This window comes from Echinops telfairi, unplaced genomic scaffold, assembly GCF_000313985.2.
Source record: "Echinops telfairi isolate 266 unplaced genomic scaffold, ASM31398v2 ScPeMD7_2;HRSCAF=8, whole genome shotgun sequence".
In the NCBI taxonomy this organism is placed as follows: domain Eukaryota; kingdom Metazoa; phylum Chordata; class Mammalia; order Afrosoricida; family Tenrecidae; genus Echinops; species Echinops telfairi.
This window is the reverse complement of record NW_022103898.1, coordinates 51,110,409-51,122,216: the sequence shown is the minus strand read 5'-3', so window position 1 is coordinate 51,122,216 and position 11,808 is coordinate 51,110,409.

The following is an 11,808-nucleotide window of genomic DNA, read 5'->3' as shown; positions in this document are numbered from 1 at the left end:
TAATGTATTTTAGCCCTTTGCTGAAGACCAGTTACCTGTAAGTTTATGGATTTGTTTCTGAGTACTCTAATCTGCGCCACTGGTCTACAGATCTTAGTTGTACGAGTACCAAGCTCTTTGCTTACCCTGATGGTGTAATAGGTATTGAAGTACAGAAGTGAGAGCAAAAAACACACCCTACCCTTTGTGCTTTTCCTCTTTAGTTGTGTTTTGCTTATCCAAGGTCTCTTTCCTTTCCATATGAAGTTGGTGTTTAGTTTTACTGTTTATTTAAGAATGATGCTGGAATCAGGGTCAGCATGGCATTAGATTTATAGATTTCTTAGGGTCACTATGAATTAGAATCGACTTGATGACAGAGAGTTTGAGTTCTGGGTAGTTTTGGCATTTTTAAAATGTTAAGTCTTCTCATTCATGAACATGGAATATTTGTCCATTTGTGTATGTCTCTTGTTTTTTTGTAGTAGTATTTTGCAGGTTTATCTATGTAAGTCTTCTGTTTCTCTGGTTATGTTCTTTCCTAAGTGTTTCGTCTTCTGTGTGGCTATTGCAAATTATATTGGTTTCATGATGTCCTTTTCAGAACTCTCTTCATTTGTATTCAGGGGTCTGATTGATTTTGTATGTTGCTCATGTACAAAGCTATGATTCCAAAGTTTTCAATGATTTTCAATAATTTTTTTGGTTGAGTCTTTGAGATTTTCAGATAGAATTATGTCATCTGCAAATAGAATTTTACTTCTTTGTAAATTTTGACATCTTTAATTAATTTTTGTTGTCTAATATCAGAGCTAAGACTTCTAGCACAATATTGAATGAGAGTGGTGATAAAGGGCATGCTGGTCTGATTCCTAGTCACAAGAGGAATGTTTTCAGTTTCTCCTCATTAAGTGAGATGTTGGCCATTGTTTTACATATATGATCTTTATTATGTTGAGGAATTTCTCTTCTATTCCTATTTTCTTTAGAGTTTTTTTAAAAATCAGAAATGGATGTTGGGTTTTGTCAAATACTTTCACATAACCATGTCATTCTTTTCCTTAGTTTTATTTATGTGGTGGATTTCATGGATTACTTTTTAAATGTTGAACCATCCTTGCATATATGGTCAAAATTCCACTTGATCATTATGTTTTGGTTTGTTTCCGATTTGATAATTTGTTGGATTCTATTGGCTAGGATTTTGTTGAGAATTTTTGCATCTTTGTTCATAAAGGATGTTTGTGTGTAATTTTCAACTGTGGAAATGTCTTAGCCTGGTTTTGGCTGGGTATAGTCACTTCATAAAACATGAGGAGGAGTTTGCCATCCTTTTGTATACTCTGCAATAGTTTGTGTAGAGTTGGTGACAACTCTTGTCTGAATGCTTGGCTGAATTCCTCAGTGAAGTCATCTTGTCCTGGCCTTTTTGTTAGTGTGAGATTTTAAATATCCTGATCTGTTTCTTCTTCGGTTGAAGGTCTGTTTAGGGTTTGTACATCAGTCTCTTTGTGTTATTTTAGGCAGTTAGTGTGTTTCAGTAAACCTGCCCACTTCTCTTAGATTTTCAAATTTATTGGAGTATAGTCCTTCATATGTTATTATCTTTTTAATTTCAGTTGGCTCCATTGTAATGTCACCCTTTCATTTTTTATTCATGATATTACATCTTTTCCTTTTCTTTTGTTAAGTTTTCCTGTGGTTTGTCAATTTTATTAATATTCTTAAAGAACTCACCTCTTATGAATTTTCTGACTTATTTATTTCTGCTCTAATCTTTGTTTTTTCTTTTCTTCTGGAGACTGAAGGGTCATTTCACTGTGCTTGGTCCAATTGTTGAAGATGGAAGGTGTTCATTTTGGTTCTTTCTTCATTTTTGATATGTGCATTTATTGCTATAAATTGCCATTTTAGTATTGCTTTTGCTGTGCCCCCAAAAGCTTTTACTATGTTGTATTTTCATTCTTATTTATTCCAAGGTATTTACAAATTTCATTCCTTATTTATTCAGTTACCCGGCAGTTTTGAAGCAGAGTGTTGTTCAATCTCCATGAATTTGGTTTTTTGCTAGATCTTCCTATTGTTGCTTTCTAATTTGTAGATCTGAGAATTATAATTTTCTCATGATCTGGGGAAATGGTTAGTAATATTTCAATGTTTTAAAATTAATTAAGGCTAGCTTTGTGGCTTTACAAGCAGTTTATTCTGGGGAATGATCTACTTTCTAAAAGTTTGATGAATCTGAGTCTTTTATTGGGTACATACATATTTACTAAGGTTATCGCTTCTTGTTCAATGGTCCCATTTATCATTATGTAGCTTTCTTCTTTGTTTCTCCTGATGGATTTTGCCTTGAAAATTTTTTTCAGAGGTGAATATTGCTACTCCTGCTTAATTTTTGATTACCATTGGCTTGTTATGTTTTCTTCCATCTGCATTTCTTGTAAGCAGTTTGGTAATAGGTCCTGTTTTGTAATCCATTCTGTTACTCTGCCTCTTTACCAGTACATTTAGTCCATTTACATTTAAGGTTGTTATTGCTAAGTATTAACTTATTTTTTTTAATTTTTATGTGTATCCTTTGTAGTGTGATTAATTTATGTTTCTTATAATCATCTGTGCTGAATTAATTGTTTTTTGTGAGTTTTCTTGTTCCTTTTTTGTTGTTATTTTATTGTTTAGTACGTCTTTGTGCTTGTTCTTTTAAATTTTTTGATGTAGCTTTTCTATTTTCTTTGGGGTTTACTTGTTAATTATTACTTTCTCCAAAATTGAAGACAGCCTCCTTTCTATTGTGAACTATTTGATTTTCTCTCCACTAGAATATTTTGCATGTATACACAATCTCTCTTTTATTTTATGTCTTCTTTATAGAATATCTCTGGATCTCTAATTTCAGTCTTGTAATTGTGTTTTACTCTGTGTACTTCTTTAAATGGTCTGATCTGTAGAGCTGTGTCTTGTAGATTGACCTCAGGGTGATGACCACTGCAATTGATTCTCTCTCCAAGTACTCACCTTAGTAATTTTTGTATGTTTGATTTTGCATATGTATATAACTTCTTTTAGTTTCTCTTTATATGGAAATTTTCTTATTTCTCCTTCATATTTGATTGGTAATTTTGCTGGCTATATGATTCTTGTTTCACAGGTTTATTTTTCTTTTATAATTTTATATATGCAATTCCATTTTCTTCTTGCCTGTAAGCTTTCTGCTGAAAAATCTGAATTTATTCTTATTGGTTCATCTCATTTTTCCCCCCAAACTGCTGAGAATTGTTTCTTTGTCCACAATGTTGAAAAGTTTAACTAAGCTATGTCATGGTGACTGCCTTTTGGTGTCTTTTAACTTCTTGAGTGGGAATGGTTATTTTCTCCTCTTTTTTGGCATCAGGGATATTTTCTTCCAGCAGGTCTTGCACTATATTCTCTTGATTTTTCTGTTTCCTCGTCTGGAATACCAATGAGGCATAAGCCACTCCTCTTGATAGTGTCTCACATAATTCTTGGATTTTCTTTCCTCTTTTCATTATTCTTCTTATAAGTTACTACTGACAGACTTTTCTTTAAGCTCACTAATTTGAATTTCCATTGCTTCATTCCTATTGCTTTGCTCGTTCAGAGTGTTGTCTAATTCTAATATCTTTTAAAAAAATAATTTTACCTGGGGTTCTTAAAACTCATTACAATCCATCCATCCATCCATCCATCCATTGTGTCAAGCACCTTATAACTCTTATCACAATCCATTCATCCATCCATCATGTCAAACACATTTGTACATATGTTACTATCAACATTTTCTTTCTACTTGAGAATTCTAGTATCTTGAAAAAATTTGTTTATTATTTATTTTTTAAAATAATTTTCTTGTAGGACCTTACAGCTTTTATCACATCCATATATCCATTCATTGAATCAAGGACATTTTTACATATGTTGCAGCATCATTTTCAAGACATTTCTCTCTCCTTGAGAATTCTAGTATCTCAATGTTAATCTTCTGAATTTCTATTTGGAGTCTTTGTATGGTTTCTAATTTTTTTCATTTATTTTGTCAGGATGCTCTTGTAGTGTTTCCCTTTATTCTTCTATAGCCTTTACTATTTGTTTCCAATGTTCTCTTGATATTTTTCTCCATTTATTGAAAGACCTGGACATCATTCTTCTGAATTTCTTTTCTGTAGTTCCAAAATCTTTTCTTCCTCAAGAAGGTCCTTTAGTTTTGTGTCTTGGTCACTCATTTGTGTCATTCTTTCTTGCTTCATTATGTGAGCAAATATTAACTGTTGTCTTTAAGACATTGCACTGTTTACTAGTTTTATTTTGTTGTTGTTGATCTGACGATAATGGAGTGGCATTTAACCACTAGTTGTAGCTCTTGATGTGCAAAGGTGCCTGGACAGTGTTGGAATAGTTGAGTTTGTAAGGTGGAGTTGGAAAGGAATAATAACCAACCAAACCAAACAACAACATGAACACACACACTGTGCTAATATCTGTCCCTCCCCTGCTCCCTGCCCTACACTACAAGCACACATAAACACTCATGCCTGAATCAACAGTTGCTTTCTCTTTCACAGTACATGCTTGTCACAGATCCGCCAAAGTAAGAGTTCAGTCTCTGGCACACCATGGTGAGAGTTGGTGACATCTCTAGTCAATAGAGCAATGTGGGTTGTTAAGTATGACACCATCCCTGATAGCATGTGTCTCTCCACTTGTGTTTTATCCAAACAACAAAAGTATAGGGAAAAAACAACCTAGGCAAATATAAAAAAACCTTTCCTGATTTTAAATCATGCAGTATTTCCTTGTTCTGTTTGCTCAACTGCCTCTTGATCCATGCACCAGTTCCTCATGAGCATGATGAAGTGTTTTGGAATTCCCAAGTTATCCACAGTTTATTATCATCCTCTCAATCAAATGCCTTTGCATAGTCATTAAAACACAACTAAGCATTTTTTTTTTTGATATTTGTTTTGAGCCAAAATCTATCTGACATCACCTTATTCCAGGTTCTCTTCTGAATCCAGCTGGAAACTTTGGCAGTTCCTGTCAAAGTATTGCTGCAATGGTTGTGGGTTGGCTAAGAAGCAGCCAAGGAGCCTCTGTGCAACCCAAAACACTGAAGACCCTCTGTGAGATTGACTGGCTGGAGTTTAATGTTCACTGGACCACTGTGGGGTCTTTTGACCCCCATGTTTCCGCCCATGTCCAGGTGGTTATTTATTGGAAATCCAGTCAGCCCATTCATCAAGATCAGATTCCCTACACAGACAGCTGGGTGGATATAATCTATGACCGACTTTCATACTGAAAAATTTGCAAGGCTCGCCATCCTCTTCACACCCCTCCTGTTGTCGTAACCCATTTACAGGATCAAATAGAGGAAAAGACTGTGGTGCCACCGGAGAAAAACCAAAAGTCGGCAGGTCACCTGTATCCAGTCCTCCAGGAGACTACAGGACATAACGAAGATGATCTACTGCTCACTTCCTTTCCCCCTCCCTATACAGACTCAGCGTCCCCAGAGGCACCAGGGGAAGTTATACCCCTAAGCACCCCACACACTTGAGGGGGAACGCAGTATCAGGCAGCCTCTCCCACAGCCCGTCCCCCTGACTCCTCTGCACCGGCTATTCTACCTTTGTGTCAAATGGGGCGGGGCGGGGGGGGGGGCACAACCACCAGTTATGGTTTATGTCCCATTCTTTACAAGTGATCTATGTAATTGGAAACAACAAAATCCTCCATTCTCAGAGAAACCTCAAGATTTAATTTCTTTATTAGACACTGTTTTTCCCTCTGCAGAGGGGTAGCAGGGAGGAGACGAGTCACTCAGGGTGCAGTGTAGCATTGATGAAACACACAACTTTCCTCTAGTTCTTAACTGCTTCTTCCCCACCCCATTATCAAGATCCCAATTCTACCTTATAAATCCGGTTAGACCAGAGCATGTACAGTGGTGCAGATAGGAACTGGAAACACAGGGGATCCAGGACAGATGGTCCCTTCAGGACCAGTGGTGAGAGTGGCGATACCGGGAGGGCGGAGGGAAGGTGGTCTATAAAGGGGGAACTGATTACAAGGATCTACATATAACCTCCTTCCTGGGGGATGGACAACAGTAAAGTGGGTGAAGTGAGATGTCTGGCAGTGTAAGATATGATAAAATAATAATTTATAAATTATCAAGGGTTCATGAGGGAGGGGTAGTGGGGAGGGAGGGGAAAATGAGGAGCTGAGGGCCCAAGTGGAAAGCATATGTTTTGAGAATTATGGGTGCAACAAATGTACCAATGTGCTTGATGCAATGAATGTACATATGGATTGCGATGAGTTGTACGAGCCCCCAATAAAATGATTTTAAAAAAAAAACACACGTTTTCACACTCCTCAGCCCACTTGGGATGATTGTTACCAGCTTCTCCAGGCTCTTTTTACTTCCAAGGAACGATAACGGATCCTCAGAGGAGCAGGAGAGACATTTCTTGGTCCAGAGGGCCAGCCCACCACTGACCCTGTTAGGCTAGGACAGTTTCTGCCCACGACCAGGCCACCCTGGGGCTCAAACCCTGACCACAGTAATGAGGCTCTCGAGCAATACTGCCAGGCTCTTCTGCAGGCACTCCAGACTGCAGCCAGGCAACCCACCAACCTTTCTGAGGCAGCGAGATGCTTCAGCGCTCAAATGAGTCGCCATCTGACTTTCTTGAGTGCCTCCTAGAGGCTTACTGGATACTCACACCTATCGATCCTGAGGCCCCTGTGAATAGGCGGGCAATTAACATTGCCTCTGTAGCCCAGTAGGCCCCAGATATTAGAAAGAAGTTGCAGAAGCTGGAAGGATTTGAAGAGAAGACTTTAAGTGAGTTGATGGACATAGCACAGCGAGTCTATAATAATCGAGATGACCCCACCATGAGCCAAACCAAGCAGGTGGCCAGAAATTTGGCTGTTGCCTATGACCGAGGCTAGATCAAGAGATAACAAAGAAAACCTCAACCCTGGAGGCAGGTAAGAGACCAGAGAACTAGAAAGGCCAGCTGTCCTGGACTAGGAAAGAAACAGTGTGCGTTTTGTAAAGAGGAAGGACATTGGAAAAACGAGTGCCCCCAGAAAAAGGCAAACGAAAGAGTGCCAGTACTACTAGAGGACACCGAGTGATGGGGCCAGGGCTCCAGTCCAATCTGCCCCCAGGAGCCCAGGGCTACACTGCAGGTTGGGGGCAAACCCGTCAACTTCCTGGTTGACACTGGGGCCACTTACGCAGTCCTCAAGAACACTAACGAACCTCTTACAGGAAAGTACACTCAAGTCCAAGGGGCTACAGGCAAGGTGAAATCTTACCCTTGGACTAAAACTCGGATAACTAATCTCAGAACTGCTACCATCACCTGCTCATTCTTTGTTATGCCAGATTGCCCTCTTCCCCTCTTGGGGAGAGAGCTCCTCCAAAAATTACAGGCTACTATTTCATTCCATGTAAGCTCTGCCTTCCTTACCTTCAACATGCCTCAGGAACCATGTAGAATTTTGTTTTCTTGCTCCATCTCAGAGGAATATCTGTTTTTGGAAATACCGACCTTTCCCTACCCATCAGCCATGTTGTAAGAGTTCCAACTGCAAATACCCGGTGGGCTGGCAGAAACCAACCCTCCGGGATTGGTAAATCATCAATCCCCAGTGGTGTACAAATTTGCAGCTCTGCCACCCCAACAAGATTACATCAATAACCTATCAGCCTCAAGGCACAAGCAGGAATAACTAAGCATATCAAAAGGCTGTTGGAGGTTGGCATCCTGGTTCTGTGCCAGTCAGCATGGACCACACCACTGCTGCCAGTCCAAAAGCCAGGGTCAGAGGACTTCAGGCCAGTCCAGGACCCGAGAGAGGTCAACAAAAGGGTAGATACTATCCATACGACTCTACCAAACCCGTATAACCTCCTCAGCCTCCTTCCCTCCCCGCCATCAGGCATACATTGTCTTGGACTTAAAGGATGCCTTTTTTACTATTCCCCTGGCAAAAGTCAATCAACCAACTTTGCTTTTAAATGGCCAGACACTGAGCAAAGGTTTTCTGAACAGTTAACCTGGACTTGGCTCCCCCAGAGGTTCAAAAATTTCCCCACTGTGTTTGATGAGGCACTCAGCAAAGACCTAGCCAGGTTCAGATAGGGCCACCCACACGTGGTGCTCCTGCAGTACATGGATTACTTGCTGCTGGCAGCAAAAACTGTACCATAAAGCCTCCAAAAACTTGTTTCAGGAGCTCTGCTCCCTAGGCTACCGAGTGTCAGCTAAAAACAGCCCAATTATGCTCCACCAGTGTTGTTTACCTAGGCTATGAGCTACGAGAAGGGAAGCGGGAACTCTCCAACCATCGCATTGAGGCCATACTCCAGATCCCTTGGCCAACCACTAAAAGACAGGTACATGAGTTCTTGGGGGCAGTTGGCTATTTCTGGCTGTGGATTCCTCATTTTGCCGAGACTGTGAAATCTTTCTATGCATTCACGGGAGGAACGGAACCAGCTCTAAGTTGAACTCAGGTAGAAGAAAGGGCTTTCCAACAACCAAAGCAAGCCCTTGTAAGTGCTCTGGCACTTGTGCTTTCAGAAATGTCAAATTGTTCCAGTTGTTTGTTGTGGAGGTAAGAGGCATTGCCAAAGGAGTATTAACCCCAAACCCTGGAAAAGACCTGTCGCCTACTTATCCAAGCTACTAGACCCCGTAGCCTCTCATGGCTAAATTGTTTGAGGGCTGTGGCTGCCACTGCCATGCTTGTTAACCCTGTGGCAGGACTAACAAATAGAGCACCCGCATGCTATGGAATCTCTCTCATGGTGTCCTCCACAAAGGTGGGTTTTTCATGCACGAGTTACCCAGTACCAAGTACTCCTTTTTGACCCTCAACGAATCCAACTCCTGAAAACTACTGCTTTCAATCTGGCCACGCTGCTCCCTGATGATGTTCTGGAGCCATCGGTTCGTGACTGTTTAGACATATTAAACTCCCTGTCCAACACAAGAGAGGACTTAACTGACGTTCCATTGGCCACCGCAGATGCCACCCTGTTTACAGATGGGAGCAGCTATCTGAAGGATGGACAAAGAAGAGCAGGCGCTGTCCTTGTCATGGGTGACAAGGTAATATGGGCCCAGGCTCTCCCTCAGGCACCTTTGCACAATGAGCTGAACTAGTCACGCTCACACAAGGCTTAACATGAGGAAAAGGAAAGACTGTCAATATTTACATGGACAGCAGGCATGTCTTTGTGACCACACTTGTACACAGGTCCTTATATCAAGAAAGAGGTCTTATGACCTTGGGAGGTAAAGAAATTAAAAATAAGGAAGAAATTTTGGCCCTGTCAGAAGCTATCTGGCTGCCTAGCAAGGTGGCAATAATTCACTGCAAAGGGCACAAAACCTCAGAAGATCCTATTGCTAAAGGAATAGCCTAGCAAACTTTACAGTGTGCGAGGTAGCCCTAAAACCAGTGGGGTCTTTACACATTTTGTCCCTGCTACCCCCAAGCTATTGCCCTCTCAACTACATTATACCGAGGCAGAAAAAGAACTGGCTCAGACTCTGAAAGGAACACTGAATGAGCAAGATTGGTACCTACTGCTGGATCAGAGACTTTTCCTCTCTGAAGCATTAGTCAGGCAACCTGTGCAAAATGTCCACTTAGGAGGTACTAAGTTAATTGAGCTATTAAAAGGAAAATATTACATCCACCAGCTACACCATTATGCAAAAACCACAGTGGCATGCTGTTCCACTTGTGCTTAGTTGGACCCATCCCGCACCTCCCTTTCGCAGCAAACAAGAGCCCGAGGACAGGGACCAGGAGATTTCCGGAAAGTGGGTCTCACCTGGCAAGTAGCACCTGGCAAATACGGATACAAATACTTGCTAGTGTTTGTGGACACTTTATCCTGGCTGGACTGAAGCTTTCCCTTCAAAATCTGAAACTGCCTTTAAGGTAGCAACGAAGTGAATTTTGCAAATAGTTCCCCTGATTTGGTTTACCTCTATCTCTGGGGTCCGACAATGGCCCAGCATTCATTGCCAAAAATAACTGTGTTAGTCTGGGTACTTTAAAGAAACAAATCCACAGAAACTCATGTATAAGAGAGAGTTTTATATAGAAGTTAAGTGCACATCAAGAATACTATTGGTAGACCTCCTCCCTTACTCCCTCACTTAAGGGAAGAGCAATGAGAAAACATCAATAATCAAACTCTTCTTAAGTCACTATAGGCAATTCAGTCCTTATGCCAACGGACAAATCATCTGGTGTGGAAAGCGTGGACTAAAACAGCTACATCCAGTCTGACTCATAATCATCAGCCTGGTGATTAGGCCTGGTTCAAAAGAATAAACCCTGACAGCCTCACACCTAGGTGGATGGGACCTTCGCCTGTCATCTTAACCACACCCATAGCCGTTAAGGTAGTGGGACACCAGGAATAACTACTGGAGCGATGGATGTAAAGAACACCTCAGACCCCCTGAAGGTCAAACTTTGCAGACTTTACCCTTTGTTGCTCTCATTGTATCACCGCTTCTCCGAACAATTACCCCACCCAGTATCCGTGGGCAGTCACCCACACTGAAACTGGGTGGCTGCTTACAGAGTGGAAGGGTTACACCTACACACCCACTCTCCAATTTGACTTACGCAAGCTGTTCCCTCCTGGCTGGTCACTCATCCCTTTCAGGTGCAGGTTCGTTAAAATTGAAGAATGAATCCAAAGCAAAGGACTCTATATTTGCCCAGCCAAGTCCGACCCCCACTGTGAAGGTGAGAGACAATGGCATTGTGCAGCATGGGATTGTATTGCCCAGGCTTGGTGGGGCCCTGGAAATGTAATCAGTGGGTTGGACCCAGACATAAAACTCAACAGAGAAACTGGATTAAGTCGTAAGCACATAGGGAAATGTAATCCTATTGGGATAGATATCCTTGACCATAAAATCTCCACCTGGAGAACAGGAAAAACCTGGGGTCTCCACCTTTATATAGCAGGAGACGACCCAGCCGAAGCTTTCATTATCCCCAAACTGGTGGACCCTGATGTACCCAAGCCTATTGACCCAAACCTTGTACTAAACTCTTTCCTTGATTTCGGGGTCTATCCCATGCCTAAACCGACTGGCTCTCACACAGGCATGATTATACCCAAAAAGTCACCTGCTTCCCTTTAACCGTTCTCAGCGACCACTACTAGATACCCTAGAGATGCTGTATATAATTTTGTTAATCAAATCAGCCCTGCACGGGTGGCAGACTGTTGGCTATGTGTAAATCCTTCTCCCCCATATTATGTTGGATTAGGAGCAAATGCATAGGGAGACAAAGCACCCCATCAGACCAGTGGGCTCCCTGTAAAACAGGCAAACCTAAAGTGTCGCGGGAGTCAAGAGTCTAAGCTAACACTCAGAGACCGACAGGGACAAGGACCTTGTTATATCTCTTCCATGAATAACTTTAATGCCTCTGCATGCCAAAAATCATGTTCCAACCTTAAGCTTTTGCACGCCCCTGGTGAAGGCAAAGAGTTAACTTTAATAGTAGCTCCTGAAGGAACATGGTTTGCGTGCACCACAGGACTCACACCCTGTATAAACCCTATAGTCTTTAATTTTGACCCAAATATATACGTCCTGGTCCACGACATTCCCCAGGTGTATTTTTACACGGGAGAAGAGGGGCGCGAGCATCTGAGCCTTATCGATCATCGAGTAAAAAGCACCCCTACTTTGATACCCTTGCTAGTTGGTATAGGAGTGGCAGGTTCAGCAGCAATAGGAA